A 22384-nucleotide genomic window follows, 5' to 3' on the forward strand; every position below is an offset into this window, starting at 1 on the left:
AACATACAGGTCAGAATATTCTTTCTGAAGAATACAAAGTGCATCCATGTATGATTTGGGAGGAGAGATAGTAAAACACATGAAGTCACTTGGAAAGTACAGAATTTCTGCACAGTCATAAATATAAGCACACAAGTAGCAGTAAAAATGCTACTCATTCAGTCTGATATTAAGGCACAACACTGAAACATCTAAAAAATATACTCAGGACTATTTTACTGTGGAAAGGCAACAAAATGAAACCTAAGTCAATATCACCTACTAACCACAGGTCTCATTCAAGTATTGTTTCTAGGAGAAACCTGGTGATATTTTTGAAAATTCTTTTTAAAATTGTTAATAGCATTTATATTTATGTCCAGCCACAAAAGAAAAGGGTACCGTAATGGTTCTTAAAATGTTTCCAATTAATATTTATGCGTACATATGAGAAGCATGCTTTGGATAACAGGTCGTCATTTTTGGTTCTGATGGTATTTTATACATTCTGTAGACTCATGACCTTGACAGACAGTCTCCATCCAACCAGACCAAAGGCACGGCAACTATATGAGTTTCACGTGGCCCTGAATTTTGCCCAGTCTCCCTGCTGTTCCTCACTCCCTGTCCCCAAACTCTTTCTCATCCTCCTGACACTCCACTTGGGTCAAATAATCAGTACCTTAGGAAAACACACTGAAACAACGGCAATACCACTTTGCTCAATAACAAAGATCGTTAAGAGCTTTCCCCCTACAACTTTAAATGGGTAAATAAAAAGGCAGTTGGAAATGGAGTCAATACATTTTCGAAAGGGCTGTGTACAACTTGCAAAAAGAAAACTGAAGTGAGATTTTATCATCAAAGGGCACGTCCGCTCAAAGTTCTGACTGCAGGGTCTTCTGGACATACATCGGACAAACTCTCACCTGCTGGTACTGACCTCACTGAATCATCAAGAACTATGGTGACCGACACATATCTAATGCGTCACTGGACTATTGCCAGACTAACTGTGCAAGGTAAACTGTTATTTATTAGGATCTAGAGGAATTGAGCTCTACAATGTATTCAAATCAGTATGACTTTATATATGCTCTCCATAAATTATATTCCAAAAATAATGTTTTTATAAAGTTCAAGTAAAAAACCACCTCTATGAATGCAGAAAAGTATACATTCTCCCACTGGCAATGACAGACACATAATGAAAATATCTCATTAAGAATAGAAACAAAACCGTAGAATAGAATCAGGATAGACACAATCCGTGAGGTCCTGTTGCTAACATTATATCTGCTCTCTTTATCTATGGAGATTGAAGAATGGAGATTTCAAATTACTATTTTTGGTTTTGGGAGGCATTAGTGAAGAAATACTTAAATATCAATGAAATGTAATTTCTACTGAATTTCTTGAAATTACACAGCATCTGTCCTTGAATTATTAATCACTATTAATCTTTCAGATTCAACTGTGAAGTATAATAAAATTAATACCTGCAATTATAAAGCTAAGAATGTTTGCATATTAGTTTCACCTACTTTAGCATAAATCAAACGATGAGTAACTTAGATGACTCTCAGATATTAGTGAATGTACTCAGTCCACATGATCATTTTATGAATAGGCAACATTTTGCATGCATCACTTGTCTAAGAATGGTTTGCCAAATGGTTAGAATACTCTGCCGGTTCCTGCCAGTTTTCTTGGGGGTCAGAAAAATAAAATCACACTGGACCTTTCACAGGGAGGGATAAGGTATATGCTCTGAAATGTAAACAAAAGCAGGTAAACTATTTCTGTGTGTTAAAGGGGGTGAGTGGGGGTGGGGGTGGGTGAACATGAAGGTAGTACAGAACACCTTCAGATATCATCAAATTTAGGAGCTAGAGTAGCAGCGACCACGATATTCATTCATTCATTCATTCATTCAATACACATTTATTTGTTCCCACTATATGCTGGGCATAACATTGATTCTCTTGAGTAGCACTTTGTTAGTTATAATACAACAAAATCAAATCAGTATTAAGATAATTCATTCATGACAATATGTATGGATTCATCAATGGCGTATCTGATATACAAGTCCCATATATATTATTTACATTAGATTATGGTGCTAATTGGATGTTGAAATTCCACCAACTATTATGACTTTCTCTGAGTGTTGGTTTCCCAAATGGCAAACGTGGTTAGAATATTTCCTACCATTTCACAAAGAAACCTTGCTAAATAGTAATTCTACACCGGGAAATAACTTAACCTCTCCTAGGAGAAACATTTGCAAAAGGATAAATTGATCAAGGACATAATCAATTTACTTTTAATTTAATTAATTTAATTTACTTTTAATTTAATTTAATTATTTTGTAGATAAAGTGAAGTTATAAAAAAAGGATAAATGCTTGCTTTCATTATTAATAAGAAACAGCTATTGAGAACCTATTTAACTGTTTTTATATAGTCTTTCTGAAAGGCACTCTTATTGAATTCATATGCCTAAAGCCACTATATAATAATTGGAAAAAAAAAGCTTTAAATAGATAGGCTAAGATTTTTTCTTAAGTGTGAAAAGACAGCCATATAGAATCATGCTCACTGGCACACATCTCAGTCTGGAAGCCATACCCACTCGATTTTTAAAAATTCTCTTGATGTAGTTTTTGCTTTTTTAACTTAGCTGTGGGCAAACACAATTTGCTTACAGGTGTACTTACTCAGCACATACAGAAGTACCCTCTGTTTATTTCCTTCCTTGTTTACTGGCCCTTCTCATAGTTGGTGAACTTTATAATAACAGCACTGATAACAGTCTTGTTCGTGGATATAGTCACAATCCCTAAAGCACAGGGCCTGGCATCTAATAGATACCAGAAATACAGTTTGAAATGAAGGAACAAATGAATGAATGGCACCATGCTAAGAATTATGGACACCATTGAGAATACAGAGACAAATCCACAAAATTTTTCCCTGGAGGCATGCGACAGACACCTGCAATCCTACCCCCACACACATTTCCCAGGCACATTGTGTGGTTCCATCTTTCTCTGGTTTGACTGGCTCAGCCTTCACAGGCCAGGTTGGATGGGCTAGGGAGTTAAGTTTACCTGGGCGTGGCCTTCAACCACTGCCATAGGGAATTTAGCACACAGATAACCCAGCTTCTTCCCCCGGAGCAGGAACACACTACAAAGCCTCACAGAGTTCCAGGGGACTGAAACTTCAGCTTCTCAGACCATCAACCTACTCCAACCATACATCCTTCCCTTCCCTCCCCCATTAGGGGATCAACTCCAAAATAAATTGTTTGCACTCAAATCCTTGTTTCAGCCTTAACTTCTGGAACAAGGCACTTATATTCTGGTAGGAAATGGCACACTTCAATCACTCTGGTATAATATGAGAAATAATAGAGGCTCTAACAGAGGAGGTGCAGATCAAGTGCTATGGAAGCTCACGGAAGGGGCTGTACTTGAAGCATCAGTGGAGGTGAGATGGTATTTAAAGAAGAAAGGAACCATGGATTATACATCAAGTCCGTCACTACAGGTCCCACTTCAGTGGGTTAAGTCATGAGTGATGGTTAGGATATAGGATATAAGAAGAAAGGGAGGATATTCCTAACAAAGTAAAAGGGATGAGAAATATACAGAGGCTGTACAGATTTGTATGAAGAACAGTGAGTATTTCTGTTTGGCTGGGCCATACGCTGTGTGAAGTGAGCAGGAAGAGGGTTGCAAGGGAATGCTGTAACTAGACACAGAACATACCGTAAATCTGCCCAAGAATTGTGATTATTGTCTGTAGGTGATGGGAACCCTTAATGATTTTTTTTAAAGGATAAGTGACATGATCCACATGTGCCTTAGGAAAATTGATCTTTCCATTGTGTAAAATACATTAGCACTGGGAAAGAGAGCTGTGAAATCCTTGTAGAAGGCTAGTCCAATAGTCTAGGCAGCCAATAATGATGCCCAGAAGAAGGTTACAACAGACAGAGTGGAGGAGAAAAGGCAGAAGTGTATATATTAGAAGCAGCCGGGTTGGCTGTGGGGCAAGGACGTGACTATGAAAAGGAAGCACAGAAAGCAAGCAGACAGAGAGGGCTTTGAGTCAGACAGTCTTGGCTTTAACCCAGTGTGAGCTTTTGCAGGCTCCTTAAATCCTCTGACATGCGAACATTTCCATTTGCCAGAAAGGGAAGAAGACATCCCCACAGGCTTGTGAGGATTCAAACAGATAATGCATTCGAAGTCAAGCACAGTGCCTGGCGAATATTAAGCATGTGATTAATTGATGGTAGTTACTGTCAGTGTTGTTAAAACACAAACAAGTACCCAAAGACTTATAAAAAATGACATCCCCAAGGCCAAAACTTAGCCAAAGACATTAACATATCCAAATAAAGAATTTACCAATGAGAAAAACGGTGAGGTGTATCATCCTAGAATTAATTATTCAAGAAAGTAGGGGTAAAGACAGGCACATGCCTATAGCACATTGGTCTATGTGAATCATGCAATTCATGCTTCTTCCTCTACTTCCATGATCTCAAAACAAACCTGAGATTATACTTCAGTTTCACTCGTTGGTCTGACTACAAGAACACAAAATGGCGGCCATGCCAACTTGAGATATCTGCTTTCTGTGAAAGTGGTACTCTCATTGGAGTTCGATAAATTCCCATTTGAAATGTATGCATATTCTCCTATGACATGGTTTAGCATGATAATATTCTCAAAATTAAGACAAACTCAAGTTTCGAAAAGTACAGACCTTAAGATTCATGTCTAGGCCAATAAGAATTTAGCAAAAAAGATCTGCTTGTACATTTCCTTTCACTTCCATGTGTGGCACACCAAGGTCCTCGACGCTCCTTGTGGGAGGGTCCCTTCCCTAAGGAAAGGAAAAAGCCTCAAGGCAACCTGGCTATGCATCCCTCATGACCTTGTAACATGAGAACATTTAATCCAACTGCATGTTTGTGTGTTACCATATATGGGAGACAAAAGAAGTAAAAAATATATAAATACGCCATGTGGCATTCGGGGGCTCAGTTCTTCGGGTATGAACCCAACTGAGGGATGCCAGTAGGAACAAAGTTGCTTCCTGGAGAGAAAAGCCTCAGTGTCAGGACTCTATGTGGGAATCTGGCTACATCCTGAATGAATGATTCAACCGTACAGCGTTTCCATCCTCCTTCATTTATATTCATGATCATCTCATCAGCAACAAGCAGGTTGGAACCATTACGAACTTCAATATAGATCTCTTAACAAATATGACCCTATCGATACTCCAATCTACCCTGGGAAGTTCTGCAGCACAAAGTATAGAACACAGAGTGGACGCTGGCTTTCCACTGCGCCTAGAAGGCAAGTAAAACAGAAACAAGATGACACACGGTTATATTGACTTATTTTTTGATAACTTATGAAGCAAGGTTTGCTGTCCACTGATAGAGAGTTGGGCAGAACAAGACTAAAGGCAGAGAATATCTGGACACAGTGGGAAGAGGGAACAAGGAGAGACGACATCGCCTAGCGCTTCTGTCTTACAAGAGCTGGGAGTTACCAAACTGCTGTGGCTCCCCAACACTCAGTTTCCATAAACACTCCTGGGACTATTGCATGAGATTATGGAAGCTTCTTAAAGTTCTAACATCCTCTCTGAAGCTGCTAATGCTCCTTAGCCAACACAGGTCTGATCTTACTTCTTTTTATTTCATAATGGGATTCCCATAGATAAATAATAAAAAAAAATTATAAAATATTTATCACGACCTATGTTATTTTTTTCTGATTAAAAAAACACTCTCAAATCAGGGTATTCCTGTTCTCAAACATAGCGCCAATATTTATTATTTATTACAGCCAGTGAGGCAGAGCGGTAACTCAGATCCGGGCTCACCTCAAGGTGCTTAATAAATATTGATGACTCAATCTTGTGTCTAAAGGAAATAGATGTTCTGTTGGTGGGGGGGAGCTCAGGTTTCCTCTCAAGACATGACACAAAAACATTCCATTACAGAACTCAATTTTTCACTGTTTAGCACTTTGCTTTAGCAGAGACTTTTGAGATCGATTGTTCTTTAATTCACCCACAACTGCACTTAGCAGTTACTCTCTATTTACCTCGAGATGTTGCCATCAAAAAGTCTGTGTTCTTACATAGCTCTTTTCTACATCTTCCCCACAGATGCACTAAAATTTTGAAGCTTCTTGTCAAGATATAATTGGAAAGAGACATGGTGTAATAACTCTTTAAACAGGGCCTTCAAGCAAGCCTTCATATGTTTCCCAAAAATCAGACCGAATGAAGCATAAATGTTCCGTCCTTCATGCAGGCATCTGACTATCACTCTGAGATAGAACCAGTTCCTGTTAATAAATGTAGCCAGAGACTACCATGGCTCCTACCTTCTATCAGAACATCAGTGAACATGTATACCAAGCCCCAAACCCAAAGGCACAATTTTTGACCTTCACAGAAAATTGGCAGTCAAATTAAACTTGCCTAAAAACATACAACACCAGGTTGTATTCAATAACATAGGAAGCACAGAAGCACCATCTCTGTTCCACGTGCATAAGAATATCTAAAACCACACAGTCGAGCAGGGGCTCACAGCCTATGACATGCGGACGATGATGAGGGAGAGCGACTACTGACACAAGACGCCATTAACCCCCAAGACGCCACTACCTAGGTTTTGTAAGATCATCTCCAGCGCTGCCAGGAACAGAACCAACAATAAGGTGTAGTCAGCGTCCAATACCATCGCTGTCACCCAACCCACTCAACACAAAACAGGGGATTTTGCCTGTTTTTGTTTTGTTTTGTTTTGTTTTTTTATCTCCACATTCCTGACTCCTCCCTTCATCTCCCAGTTACTGGGCTCCTTTCTGCCCTTTATCTTACATGTTTGCTTCCACCCCTACTCCCATTCTACACCTCTGTCCAGACAAAGTCTTGCCTTGTTCAGAAAGACATCTTTCTTCTCTATTGTCCCCACACTCTATGAAACTATTGTTCAATAGATTCTTAGATCATTTTACTATGTTCCATGCACTTTACCAAGTATTTCCCACATCTTAATTTATTGAATGCTCCTAATAACTCTACAAAATCAGTACGATTATTATCTCTATTTGTAGTTGGGGAAAGAGGTAGAAAAAGGATATTCATCTTCCCAAAGTCTTCAGTAAGTAAGGAACACAGGATGTGAGACTGGGCAGTGGGGCTGAAGGAAGAGCTCCTGCTCCTCTCCTCCCCTAAACCCTACCGCCAGACTGCATCATTGTGTAATATGAATTCTTCAACACTGATTAAAATTTGTTAGGATGTGCTTTATGTATCGCTTAGTAGATGATTTTAAAAAATAAATGCACAATATGTAACTAAAAAGGGCTTATATATACACACTGTAGTTTTAAGCAGTTTTTAATAAATAACGTTTGTTGTTCAAATCTCTATTTTTGCTTATTTTTCATATTCTTGACCTATCAGTAATTGAGAGAGATGTATTCAAACTTCCCCTTATGACAGCAGAGTTCCACAGTTCTATCAATTTTGCTCTGTCAATTCTTTAAGCTTTTTTGGTTAATTGAACCCAATTCTAAAAGACTGTATCTGTGTGGGGAACTACAGTGAACTCGGAGTGGAAGAAGAAAAGCGACCACAATGATTCATATTCCAGTGTGAAGGAATCCCCACTCAAACTTTCCAAGGCCATTTACATTTTGAATCAAATGATTAAATAATCTTTTTACTTTAAAAGTTGAAATAAACCTTTTACTTGTGAATGTTTTTTTGAAGTTATTGATGGACATATTTCTATGCAAAAGTAGTTTCCTGAACTGCTTGAATCTCACCAGGACTTTCATCTCAAAGAAAGCTGGCTTCGGGCTCACAAACCTTGTTTCTATCCAAACCAATACTCCTGCAAATTCTCTCCACTCTGATCCATTTTACTGACAGACATTCCTACAGTTCATTCACTAATTGTATTTTTTCATTGTCCATTGCATAAAATGGGCGTCATGACAGTCAAAATCTTTACAACCTGACTTCAATTTCCATGTTGAGCCCCGAATGCTTACACACTTACCTTATGCTATAAACAAAGCAGTATTTGCTGGACCTTGACCATGACTTACATTTTCTTATGTCCACATGGTTCTTTCTGTTTGTAAGGCATTTTGTTCCATCTCTACCTGTAAAGATCAGCCATCCTGTGCAGCTAATTGCAAATGTTTATTTTGTGACGATCAAGCCTTTCACCAAATGGGATCTTTCTCCTACTCTACTGAAACAAAGGTTCTCTTCCAACAGTCAGGAAGTGAACTAAAAAAAAAAAAAAAAAAAAAAAACCTTCAGTTTTGTTAATTGTACATTTGTTTTACCTTCCTCTGCCTGTCATTCTCCATGCATTCTGAGGGCAAAGACTGTTTTACTTATTTCTTCATTTCCCCAAACACCTAGCTCAATAAATATTTGTTCAACAGGCTCATACTTTTGCAAGATGGTGAAACTCAGGTATAAATCTAATACGAAAGGCAGTGAAGAGTCTCATATGTCCATATTCTGTAATCCACATTCATCATGGCTTTCACTTTTGTTTGACACCAATAACCAAAAGTATGTCATGTAATGATCTTCTGGAAGATTAATGGAAGGAGTAGTGTTTCTTCAAGAAGAGTTCTGGGCATTTTTTTCAAATTTCAACAAACGTGTTCAAATCTGGATGTTTCAAATTGAACATTTTACATCTACTAAAATGTATCAATGACTCTCTACTGAGATGGTAGCAAGTTAAAATTGAAAAAAAGGGAGGGGTGCCTGGGTGGCTCAGTCTGACTTCCAAGTAGAGGCGTCCAACTTTGGCTCAGGTCATGATCTCATAGTTCGTGAGCTCGAGCCCCGCATCAGGCTCTGTGCTCACAGCTCAGAGACTGGAGCCTGCTTAGGATTATGTGTCTTCCTCTCTTTCTACCCCTCCCCTGCTCCTGCTCTGTCTCTCTCTCTCAAAAATAAACATCAAAAAAAAATTTTTTTTAAGAAAAAAAGGGAAAACATTTACTTCTAAATTTAATTATTTCTGATTCGTTTCCTCTGTACGATCGGCAGCGTATTTCATAGAACGATTTTATTTGTCACCAAATACCATCCCTGTTCTGATTGCTAATGAGGAGCATCTTAAGTGAACCAGTTGTCAATTGAAAGAGCTCCTGTTATCTCTGTAAGTGATGTTTTCGATTCTAACAAAATGACAAAGGTGAATCTCAACTACAGTAATCTAAGAGCTCTTCCAAGGCACGGTGAAAACATTCCCAGATTCCCTACTTCTTACCAAGGAGCAAACGGGATGTTATATGTTAAGTCATTCCAAAAAGAATAAAAGGCACAAGAAAATGAAAAGCTGTAAATTCTATCAAGTACCGGTCTGTCTACCTTCTCGGTAGGTAACTTTATATTCTTTACTAATTTGAGGTATGTAAAAATATTTCAATGTAGTTTGCAGTTAACAAGACACAAAACTCACCTTTTACATTTGTTAGGTACAAACGATTGCTTTGAGGCTGCACATAAGATCTCCTCCACATAAGGAGCAGAATGGAAATCTCAAAATAGTAAGTGAACAAGTCTGTATGCTACGGCAGCATTGGCTATTTTTGCTAAATATACTGCATTCCTTTACCGATACGATTATTCTCCGTGAGTTCAGATTATTAAATTCCATGTGTCTATTTCTCCTGAATCTCCAGTGTTGACAACACAGTTCTTTGAACAATGTAAACTCAATAAATATTTGTTAACTGACCTGAGAATTAATTAATACTCATTAGTCAGGAATAATTTTTGAATCAGAAGCATTGAATGCCCTCTGGTAATTAGCTTAATATCTTGAATATGTAATTGAAGCTAGTAATAAGAATTAGAAATGTTTAGCATATGAAAATCTATGTGCTAAACAGTGGGGTAGGGAATCTCATGCACATTACTTGATTTACTTATATTATTTGTTCTTTCGCCTGCCAAGGATGAGTCTGAGGATGTGGGAATGAATGAGAGCAGAAAAGTGGAGAATCTAAAGTCAACCAGCTTGGGGCGCCTGGTAGCTCAGTCAGTTAAGCATCCGACTTCGGCTCAGGTCATGATCTCCAAGTCCATGAGTTCAAGCCCCGTGTGGGGCTCTCTGCTGACAGCTCAGAGCCTGGAGGCTGCCCCAGATTCTATATCTCCCACTCTCTCTGGCACTTCCTCTGCTCGTACTCTGTCTCTCTCTCAAAAATAAATAAATAAATAAATAAATAAATAAATAAATAAATAAAATTAAAGTCAGCCAGCTGAAAAAAGGCCACTGAGCCACAGGAGAAAGTGTCAATATACAATACACATGTAACATATGGGGGAGTCACTAGGCAAGGCCACGTCGTTTGTGCCCTGAGACTAGAAGATGAGCAGCAAAATGAGTAGCATAACCATTAATACAGTTCCCAACATCTTATCATCTGATCCACAGAATACTATTCTGGGGTGACGCTCCTTGGAAATCAATTTGGGAACTGCCTTGGGATATAAGGGGGCCCCAGGGGTTCAGCTGGTTAAGTGTCTGACTCTTGATTTCAGCTCAGGTCATAATCTCACAGTGAGTTCGAGTCCCATGTCAGACTCTACGTCGACAGTGTGGAGATCGCTTGGGATTCTCTTTCCCTCTCTCTCTGCCCCTCCCCTGTTTGCACTCTCTGTCTCTCAAGGTAAGTAAATAAACATTTAAAAAGAAAGAAAGAAAGAAAACCCTAAGAAACCTTTTTTAACAGTGTCAAAAACATATTTTAGAAACTGTTCTAAGATGATTTTCTCTTAAATGATTAAAAAGGAAAGAATCTGTAGTGACAGAGAAAATTTTAAGTTGCGTGGGAACTCACTGCCAAGTTCACTTTTACATAGAGAACTGTCAGTGTCTCTGCCATCTGAACAGCCAGAGCTGTATATATAATAGAAATACAATGCGTGGGGCGCCTGGGGAACTCAGTCAGTTAAGTGTCCAACTCTTGATATTGGCTCAGGTCATTGATCTCACAATTTGTGGGTTCAAGCCCTGCATCGGACTGTGTGCTAACAGTGCAGAGCCTGCTTGGGATTCTCTCTCTTTCTCTCTCTCTGCCCCTTACCTGCTCACACTCTCTCTCTCAAAATAAATAAACAAACGTACAAGAAAGAAAGAAAGAAAGAAAGAAAGAAAGAAAGAAAGAAAAGAAGAAGAAGAAGAAGAAAAAGAAAGAAAGAAAGAAAGAAAGAAAGAAAGAAAGAAAGAAAGAAAGAAAGAAAGAAAAGAAAGAAAGAAATACAATGCAAACCATACAGGTAATTTTAACTACTCTGGTAACCATTAAAAAGTGAAAAGGAAACAGGTGAAATTAAATTTAATAATACATTTTATTTAATATCATATATCCAAAATCTTATCATTCGGCATGGAATCAAAATAAAAATTATTCCTGAGATGGTCTTTCTCTTTTCATACCATACCTTTGAAATCTTGTATTTTTTTCCATTAGCAACATATCTTAATCATATGCTAAAATGTCAAAGGTCAAATATAGTCCTAGCAAAACAATAAAGGTATGCTTAATGTGAATTTATTTTATACTGCATACTTAATTTAAATCGGTAATTTAATTTAAACTGACTGAACTTAAATAAAATTGTACAAATGCATTCCATCAATCTCACTTGACAGCATTTCAGGTGCTCAATAGCCACATGTAGCCGGGGGCTGCCATATGAGACAGCACGGGTTTAGAAGCTTAGCGTATCATCTGCACGAAAACAGAGCCAGCTTACAGCAAGGATGTCATCCACCGAGACGAGAAAAGGTGCATGAGCTTCCAGCTGTCCAACACGAGGGTCTATCCAGGTCTTACACAAGGTCACCAAGGGAACTGAATTTCTCAAGGAAGGGAGATAAAATGATTTGACTCGTGTTTAACTCATACTACACTGACCTAGATCATATTTTTTAAAGTCTCGTCATAAACTACAATCCATTTAAACTTTTTATATCTGGATGTGTTTGGGAATGAAATGGATAATACACGAATTCCTTTTTTTTTTTTTTTTTAAAGAAAAGGGAAGAAAAAAAGAAAATAAAAGTTACTCTTTGGGACAAATCCCTAGCCACGACAATATTATTTTTGGTAAATAAATAAATAAATAAATAAATAAATGCAATAAAGAAACAAAAACTCACAAATAGTGATGTTAAAGTGATAAGTAACAACTTTTAAGTAGACACTAACTTTCCATTAAAATAATAATTATACCATATTCACTTCATTGGGCAATTCTAATAGAGAATCGTAGACCCTAAATGATATTTTCTTAAATGTTACCATGGAAGTAGTTTACACTAAAATGTCATAAAATAAAATATTTAAAATTAGATAATATTTAAAATTAGAAAATAAACTTCCTTAAGGAGTATTTATTTTATTAAAAAGCTAAACAGTACTAAATTTGAAATAACTGATTTTTAAAATCAGTTCTATAATGTAGGGTAACCAAACAAAAAAAAAAGCGACAGAGAAAGCCTCCTTTAAAGGGTGCATCCTAGAGTTCAGAGGTGCAGGTCTGATGGGTGGTAAGTTTAATTGGGAAGCCTCTTGACTGAGTGATAAAACAGAGCAGAAATTGATTAATCTCTGTGAGTTACAATGCTGTGGGAATGTGCTATTAAGCATTCCAAAGCGGCAACTTCATTTCCTCCAGGGCAAAGCATACTTAGAAAGGAAAGCTGCTCTCCCATAAAATAATCTATTTTGTAGGCTTAGGAGGTTTTAGCTGGATGACATACCTTAACCTTCCTGGAGTGGGTAAATTATTGTTCAGACTCATAGCAAAATACCAGAGTGTGTTCCAATAATATTTCACATGGCTTTGCCCAAGGTAGAGGTAAAAGAGAAGTCGCATTTGTATTCTTACGGAAGCCTTCTTTCAGGTTAAAGATAATAAGAAACTGACCTTGAAGAATATCTCTGTTTTGTAAAGAGTTGGAGGACATTATTTAGATTTAAAAAAAATAAATAAATGACAGCTATCTGGTGCCAAACAACTGGTCTTTGAATTAACCACAAATAACTAACTGAGTTGAGTATTTTACTTTAAAACCACCTATTTATTTATCAATTACAAGATTGGATCAAGTTATCTCATACAAGTACAGGTTACTGAACTATAATAAATAATTATTCCTTAAAACAGACCTAATTAATTTTAACAGAACCTTTTACTGTATGTATCGCCTGCTCAATGGTATTGAATATGTATGAATGCAAATCCTATTAAGGCACTACCTTGTAAAATAATTATGTCTCAGATATTAAATCATGATGAGAAATATACTGCAGAAATTCATAGATATTATCCTCTGTGAATGGTTGCCCGCCTCAAAATAACTTAAAGGAAACTCAAACTTACTCAATGCTCTGTTATTGACTACAAACACATTATACATATTTATATACACTTTATTTATGATTTAAATTAATCTCAAATGAAATTGATGTAATCAAGGCACACAGAATTTTTGAACATATATCAAAAATATAAATTTTAAATTTTGCAAAATATATTTACTTCTATTATCCTATCAGTGTTGATCTTAGAAAAACAGTAATATATGAAATAAAGGCTTAATCATTGCTACATGGTACACAATGAAACAAAACTATTAAATGACTTGAATTTAGTAATTTATAGCATGTCAGATATTTTACCTGTGTATCCAACATAGCTTCATTACACAAATTACACAACACTTTTTCTTTTCTTCTACATTAGAATGCCAACCTACAAATTTTCTAATTATCTTTCACAGTTGTATTAGCCAACATTTAGACTGGCTATACCGTAGTACTATGGTTTAATAAGATGAAAGCAGATTTTTATGAGATTCATAGTTGCTTTTTAAAGCCAACTAGTTTATGTTCTAAATCCTTCCAAAGAGATTCCAGATTCCTAACAATTTGTTCATAGTCAACTTGCCACCTTTTAAACAGTCCACACAAGAACAAAGCTTCTTCCTTAGGAAATAGTCCTTCTGGCCCCACCTCTCTCTTTGGTCATCTGCCCTTTGGATGTTTGTCCTCTTATCGAAAGCCTTTCCTAGAATATTGACACATTTCTAACTTCTGCAAGTCTTATTACTTTTCTAAGGTTTATAGTCATTTTTTTCCAATTTTTAACTGGCTTCTGCTTACAGGTTACCAACAAACTTCAGTCCTTGATTCTTCCAGACCCCAAATCTATTGTTCAAATTCTTGGCAGCAAAATAAAAAATCTTTCTTGTTACTGTTTTAACCTAAACAAATCTGATCATGACAAAAACAGTGGAGACTTCTTGAAAATTCTGAACAGACGATGAATAAATACAATGCTATTATTTGCCAAAACTTGAAAAATTGAAGCATTTGTGGTCAGCTGAGCTTCAATAAAAGTTCCAAGAACACACAATAGGGAAAGGACAGTCCCTTCACTAAATGGGGCTGAGACTGGTTTTCCACACGCGGAGGAATGAAATTGGACCCTTAGCTCACTAAAATCAAGTCACCATGGATTCAAGTCTTAAATGTAAGACCTGAAACCATAAAACTTTTCAAAGAGAACATAGGGGAAAAGCTTCTTGCCATTGGTCTGGATGATGACTCTTTGGACGTGATCCCAAAAGCTCAGTGAACAAAACAAAAACAGACATATGTTATTGCATCAAACTAAAAACCTTCTGCACAGCAAAGGAAGCGACAGAGTGAAGAGGCATCTACAGAATGGATAAAAAATGTGCAAACCATGTATCTGATAAGGGGGTTAATACCCAAAATATATAAGGAGCTCAAGCAACTCAACAGTAAGAAAACAACCCCGATTAAAACATGGGCAACGGATCCGAACAGACATTTCTCAAAGGAAGACATGCCACCAGACACATAAAAAGGGGCTCAACATCAACGAGTAGCAGGGAAGCGCAAATCAAAACCACGAGACATCACCTCAGACAAGTTAAGACAGCTATTATGAAAGACACAAAAAGATAACAAATGTTGAAGAGGATGTGAAGAAAAGGGATCCCTGGTGCACTACTGGTAGGATGTAGTAATGTAAACTGGTACGGCCATTATGGAAAGAATATGGTGATTCTTCAAAAAGTTAAAAAGACAGAACTACCATAGGATCCAGAATTTCCATGCCAACGTACATATACAAAGTAAACAAAATCAGTATCTCAAAGAAATATGTGTATTCCTGTGTTCTTTTCACTGCAGCATTATTCATAATAACTAAGATATGGAAACAACCTAAATGTCTATCAGTAGATGAATGGTTCAGAAGAAACACATATACAGTGGAATATTATCCATCCCTGAGGAGGCAGGAAATCCTGCCATTTGTGACAAGATGGATGAAACTGGAAGACATTGTGCTAAGTGAAATAAGTCAGACAGAGAAAGACAAATATCATATGATCTCACTTATATGTGGAACTTTTTTTAAAAAGTCAAGCTCATAGAAGCAGAGAGTAGAATAGTGGTTACAAGGGGCTAAGGTTTGGGAAGAAATAGGACGATGTTGGTCAAAGGGTATAAATTTGCAGTTGTGTAGGATAAATAAACCTAAATATCTAAAGTGCAGACATGGGGCACCTGGGTGGCTCAGTCAGTTGAGTGTCCAACTTCAGCTCAGGTCATGATCTCACAGTTTGTGACTTCGAGGCCCCCCATAGGATTCTGTGCTGACAGCTCAGAGCCTGGAGCCCACTTTGAATTCTGTGTCTCCCTTTCTCTCTGCTCCTCCCCTGCTCATACTCTGTCTCTCTCTCTGTCTCCTTCAAAAATAAATAAACATTCAAATTAAAAAATTTTAAGTATGGACATGATGACTATACTTAATAACACTGGGGCGCCTGGGTGGCTCAGTTGATTAAGCGTCTGACTCTTGATTTCAGCTCAGATCATGATCTCACAGTTCGTGGGATCAAGCGTCACATCAGGCTCTGTGCTGACAGCACGGAGCCTTCTTGGGATTCTCTCTCTCTCTCTCTCTCTCTCTCTCTCTCTGCCCCACTCCTGCTTGTGCTCTCGCTCTCTCTCTCAAAATAAATAAATAAACTTAAAATAATTTCATCCCAAAATATTTACAAAATAATAATACTATATACACTCATCACACAGCAAAATATGCGAACTGCGAGAAGATGTTACTTTGCCAGTAGTAATCATTTCACTCTGTATATTTATATCAAATCATCACATTGTACACCTTAAATATATAGAATTTTTATTTTTAAAAACCTCCTCGTGAAAAAATGTTAAACAGATGATGAAGAAATACAATGCTGCGTTTGCCAAACCTTCAAACTAGCAGAATTTTTTTAAAGTACACAAAACTGATTCAATTTTCATTTATGTCAAGGCAAATGAAAAAATGACACACTACTGATACACAGAATACGTTCTATGAGGAGTTTTATATAATTTTTCTGCTCAAATTCTTTTGACAGCCTGAAGACATTGTAAATAAACTTTACAAAGATACAGCACCCTTATTTTTAAAGTTCTCAACAAATGCCAACACTGGGGCCAAATTAACAGGATATAGATGAATACAAATAAATACAAAGTGTTGCCTTTAGGTTTAAAAAGTTAGTTGCACCAATAAAGATGTGGAGTAGCAGCTCTGGGAATCTGAATGTAAGGTGAACAAAGAGATTGGAGAAGCCAACAGAAAGAGCTAACACAGCTCGTGGCTGCACGGACACAAGGGCACATCCAAACAGAAGACTACATTGAGGAGTACCTTGTTCAGTTCTGATTGGACATTTTAATAAGAGATATTTACAAAATAGAGGCCACACCGAAGAGTGCTTTCAAAATGTTGGTCTCTGCTGACCACGAAGACATTTTCTCAAATCCAAGGAACCCTTTGATAAAAATAAGAACTATATCGTTCATAGTTTTCCTACATATGACAAAATTAAGTTGTCAAATAGGGGTTGTTTCATTATGAGATTATTTTCTTCCTACTTTTTAAGTGAAATTTATATCTTTATTTATGCAATAAAAATGAAATTAGGTACGTGATAGTGATTTTTGTTTAAGTTTGTTCATTTATTTGAGAGAGAGAAAGTGCAGGAGGGGCAAAGAGAGAGGAGAGACACAGAATCCCAAGCAGGCTATGTGCTGTCAGTGCAGAGCCCGATGCGGGGCTTGAATTCACAAAACATGAGATCATGACCTGTGCCAAAACCAAGAATCAGATACTTAATCGAATGAGCCACCCAGGCACTTTGATAGTGATTTTTAATGCAATCATCTGTGAAACTTTTGATCTGATTTGAATTTATTGGTCCATTAGATTGAAAAGTCTGGGAACTAGTCCAAAAACTGATACCAGCATATTTGGAAATTACACACACACACACACACACACACACACACACACACACACACACATCTGAGGTCTAAGGAGAAGGAAAGGATGTGTTCTCAATTTCTTAATCTGGGAGTCGGGGTTACAAACAAGCAGATCACTGGGTGATTTTCTTCAGATGTCCAATCAACTCAAGACATAAAGAGCTTTCCAAAAGCTGTCTTGAAAATTTTGGTGAAAAAAACCTGTCATTAAATGAATTTAAGCGAAACCAGCAGGGAAATCATGAAGGAATCAGAAAGGGTTTCTATCCTTTGTATGAAAGTAGAGATGTCTCTCAATGACGTTTTCATTCTGAGACCACGTGAGTTTGCAGTTCACTACAGTCAGAAAAGTCTGCACATCTGTCTTCTAAATTCACTGGACTGTTTCCATCTACCAGTATTCACAAGAATAATGTCTTCCTACACCTAGGCTATTAGAAAGGGTAGAAGATGTGCATATTGTGGTGTCGAGTCAACCAGAATACTTGGTCTTCCATTTTTGGTATTTGTTTAAACATCATTTTATTTTTCTGGGATTTTGCCATTTCACTCCACGGCTCATCATTTTTGGTTTTCTTGTCTTTGTTCACACTGTTGCTTCCAGTTGAAATGCTCTTGCTTTTTTCTACCTGGTGGAGTGCCTCGTATCTTTCAAGGTTCAATTAAATACCAGTTTATCCAAGAATGTCTTTTTGATTACCCTGTCCAAAAGTAATCAGGAGCTCTTTTGTTGCATTTCATTCCAAAGTGATTTCTTTTCAACTTATTTTGCATACTAGATTATAAATGCCCAGAAAGCAGGAACTGTTCTCTACTTATCTCTGTAACTGCCACAGCTCCTATAATGAACTTCGGTTGATAGACAAAACTATTAGCTGCTCAAAATTAATCCCAAATATGCTTGAGTGCATGTGTATTTGCACACATATGTATATGTATATACACACAGGGGGGAAGTTACAGTCTACCCTATACTTAGGACTAACCCGAAGTTACAACTGGTCGCATTTGTCAGCATATAAAATATTGTTCAGGACAACCCGGAGCCCTGTTACTTAAGTAATAAAAAGTAGATCCAGGGGCGCCTGGGTGGCTCGGTCGGTTAAGCGTCCGACTTCGGCTCAGGTCATGATCTCACGGTCCGTGAGTTCGAGCCCCGCGTCGGGCTCTGTGCTGACAGCTCAGAGCCTGGAGCCTGTTTCAGATTCTGTGTCTCCCTCTCTCTCTGCCCCTCCCCTGTTCATGCTCTGTCTCTCTCTGTCTCAAAAATAAATAAACGTTAAAAAAAATAAAAAAAAATAGATCCAGCTAATTCATTTGGCCAAAGTTTTTATTTATATATAATTCTATGACACTTTTATAGAATTCTACATAATATAGAGATGTGAAAAGTAAGGAAAAATGGGTCACAACCGAGGAAAACAAAAACCTACTTTCAATGATATTTAGGCTTGTTATACACAGAGTATGTAATGAAATCTTGCTTTCCAGGTACCTAAAGACATTGTGTCTAATTTTCACAATATCACATCTGTGTGACCTCAGAGTAAAATCTGCATCTTCCAGGTGGAAGCTAGAAGACTTTTTTGTGTGTGAAAAATATTAAATTATTTCTCTAGGGGCTCTAAATTTCCCAAGAACAATGGCAATGTTTCAAAACCAAATAGTAATTCACATTAACGAAGAGTACATTTCATCGAGATGTAGAACACTGCTCAAACTTTAATGTGCATAGAAAACATCAAGATAGAGTTTCTTATGAATTCCAACTTTGACGTAGTAGTTCAGGGCAGCACCTGAATTCTGCTTTGTAAAACTTTTGTTTTTAATTCCTCATGTGACAATTTGCTAGAGATAAAAAACGTTTTTTTTTCCAATGGGAAAACCAAGAATTCTTACATGTTACCTGGAAAAAAACAGAATTTCCCCAATGATATCTGGTACTTTAAGACCATTAGAAATACCTTCAAAAGAAGTGTATCATGACGATATCATGTTTAGTAGTATCTGCTTCAGGCCAAGTTTGAGAGGGAGAAAAAGTGAGTTTAAAACAGAAAAGATAAAGATAAACCATTGATGAGAAAACATCATTCAGTGAAAAAGAACACTTAGAAAATATGACACTAGTGTTTAAGATAAACTACCTCTTTACCCATAATGAAGGTCCCGTAATTCACAAGACAGGTGGCAGGAAAGCATCACGTGAAAAACCCAAAGCAGATGATCCTCTTGACTAACACCAATGGCACTGTGATGACTAATGTAGTCTTCTCTTTGATAAATTCTGCGGTAGTCATTTCAGTATGCATATTCTGGAAGGCTCAGATGCAATCTGTACTTCTCAGAGAGCTAGATCAATAAGTCCTCCTCAGAAACACTAAGGTCACAGAGATACTGAATTACCACTAGGTAATTCAACTTCTATTTCAATTTGCAGAGGTTTCTCATTCTGATAAACCACAATTTTTAATCCATAGGCTGGTGGTCTCTTCACCTCCACCTGGATCTCTGTACTGGAAATCTCTTCTATCAGATAACTTGTTTTGCTTGAAACTTGGTCTTCTGGTAGTAAGAGCTGAGGACAGTGATCTCAGTGGCTCACAGGACTGCTTCTTATACGTTCAAGGATCAGCTCCTTTCCCTTTTTCTCTCCTAAACCCGTAGGGTCAGTTTGGATTCTGATTTTGTTTCACGCTTTGGATGCTTCCTTTGATTCTAAATTTAGGAACACTGTAAGAGTGTGAGAGAATACATTGGAATTCCTCAATGCATTTCATGGTCATCTGTATTAACTGATCTTTTTTCACGTGGTGCTTTTCTGCTGCCTGGAGGACACCAGGATTGTAGGCAACATCAACAACTGTATAAACACGCAACGTATCAGACACAGCGGCTGGCCGGCCGGCACTTAGAGGTGCTGGATGAGTGGTTGACTGGGGAGCTAGGGCCCTTTCCAACTGACAAAGTTTGATAGAAAGGATTTTCTTTTTTCGTTTTGGGGACCCTGGTTTGTAGACAGAGAGCTGCGGTTCTGGGGCAGAATAGAGCCATCTCCCCTCTTCCAGCGGCTGTTGAGTGAACTGCTCACGGCTCTGGTGTTGCCTCCGGCCGGCATGTCTGGGAGGCTCCGGAGCTCACTGACCTGAGCAAGCAGACCCTTTCAGGATGAGCCCGGGATTCAGATACATGGGCCGTTTAAGTCTCGTCTCTTGGTCTGTTGCCCTGAATTCTGCATTTTTAACAAGCTTCCCCCATGAAGCAACGTTGCTGGTCCACAGACTGCACTTTGGGGAGCAAAGGTGCAGACTGGACTAACACTTGAATCTGTCATAACCAAATACTAAATCTGTTTAATATCAATGCATATAAAGCATAAACACAAAAATGCGTATAAAACAGAAGTAGGTAGGGGGCGCTTGGTGGCTCAGCTGGCTGAGCTTCTGATTCCTAGTTTGGGCTCAGGTCCTGATCTCCTGGGCTCGACCCTCACATCAGGCTCCGCACTGACAGCATGGGGCCTGCTTGGGATTCTCTCTCCTTCTCTCTCTCTCTCTTCAAAATAAACTTTTTAAAAATGTATACAAATCATGATGGACATTATTTTAACATAAAATAAATGTCAGCCCAGGAAAGCCTGACACGGCTTTTGTAACCTCACAACTGTCACCTTAAAACATACATGCCTAACTATACTGAACACCTCCAGGGATCCGTCACCATTTAAATTATTCCTTGTGGCCCATAAACCATGGATATCAATTTTCACAAGAACGTCACAGGTCTGAAACAATCCCCCAAGGCACAAGGGAAGAGGGTGAGTGAGCCATGAAAGCAACAATTAACCTCAGTAAGCAGATCCACACTTTGCCTTTTTGCACGGTAAACAAGGGCGGATGCCCCAGCGCATTGCAAAATTAATTGTTTGGTCGCAATCAAAGGTTTAAGGATCAGATTTTGTTATAATGACATTAGGCATAGTGGTCAGACAAATCTTCACAATTAGTCTCATGACTTCTTTGTTGCGTTATTATCGTAAGTTTCACTTACTAAGTTCACATTCAAGGCTACAAACTGGCATGTGTGTCTTAACTTCTAGTTGTCCATCATTATAAATGTGCACTCAAGGTTTTGTAAAGGAAAACATTACATGCAGATGTAACACGGGACTAAAGACTTATGTGAGGGGGCGCCTGGGTGGCTCGGTAAGTTAAGCTTCCGACTTCCGCTCAAGTCATGATCTCATGGTTCACAAGTCTGAGCCCTGCGTCGGGCTCTGTGCTGATGGCTCAGAGCCTGGAGCCTGCTTCGGATTCTGTGTGTGTGTCTCTCTCTGCTCCTTCCCCACTCATTCTCCCTCTCTCTCTCTCTCTCTCTGTCTCAAAAATAAATAAACTATTTAAAAAAATTTTTAACTGAAAACAAGACAAGTTAACACAAAAGCCGTGCACTACACAAGCTCTGAAATTATTCCAGATGTGGTCTGTGCCTTTAAACCAGGAACAAGGCCATGGTGAGGCAGTATGTGTCATGTGAAGCCATCACAGATAAAAGCAGCACAATCCAGGTGAAGATGTAAGAATACATCTGAATTAGCAGTAGGGAAAGAAGACATTCCGCAGATGTTGTCATGGCGGGAGAAAGACTGGACATCACTGTAATGGAGGCTTCATTTGGGAGAAATACCAATTTGGAGGAGAGGGAGAGCAACATTACGCACAGCTTCACATTCTGCTTAACAATGTGCGTTTTCTTCCTTCAACAGATAACTACTGAAAGTCTATTTGAACAGCAAGGCACTAGATCTATAAAGAGGCAGGCCCTGATACTAAAAAACTTGCAATTTTGTCTAATGATAGGAAGGAGTTCTTGTAGATATACACAGCTGTACATATCACTATTCCCAAAGTATCTCTTTCAACAATTCT

General features: G+C 38.0%; 1 protein-coding gene and 1 pseudogene across 1 annotated transcript in view; both read right to left on the reverse strand.

The window, feature by feature from the left end:
• Nucleotides 1–22384, reverse strand: part of NALF1 (NALCN channel auxiliary factor 1) — a 624230-nt gene that overhangs the window by 509357 nt on the left and 92489 nt on the right. The window lies entirely within an intron of this gene.
• On the reverse strand, nt 19658–20622 carry LOC124507650 (PIH1 domain-containing protein 2-like; annotated as a pseudogene).

The sequence above is a fragment of the Lynx rufus genome, unplaced genomic scaffold (assembly GCF_022079265.1).
Source record: "Lynx rufus isolate CCGP_SWC_20201006 ecotype Redwood Valley unplaced genomic scaffold, mLynRuf1.p SCAF_1, whole genome shotgun sequence".
NCBI classification, from domain to species: domain Eukaryota; kingdom Metazoa; phylum Chordata; class Mammalia; order Carnivora; family Felidae; genus Lynx; species Lynx rufus.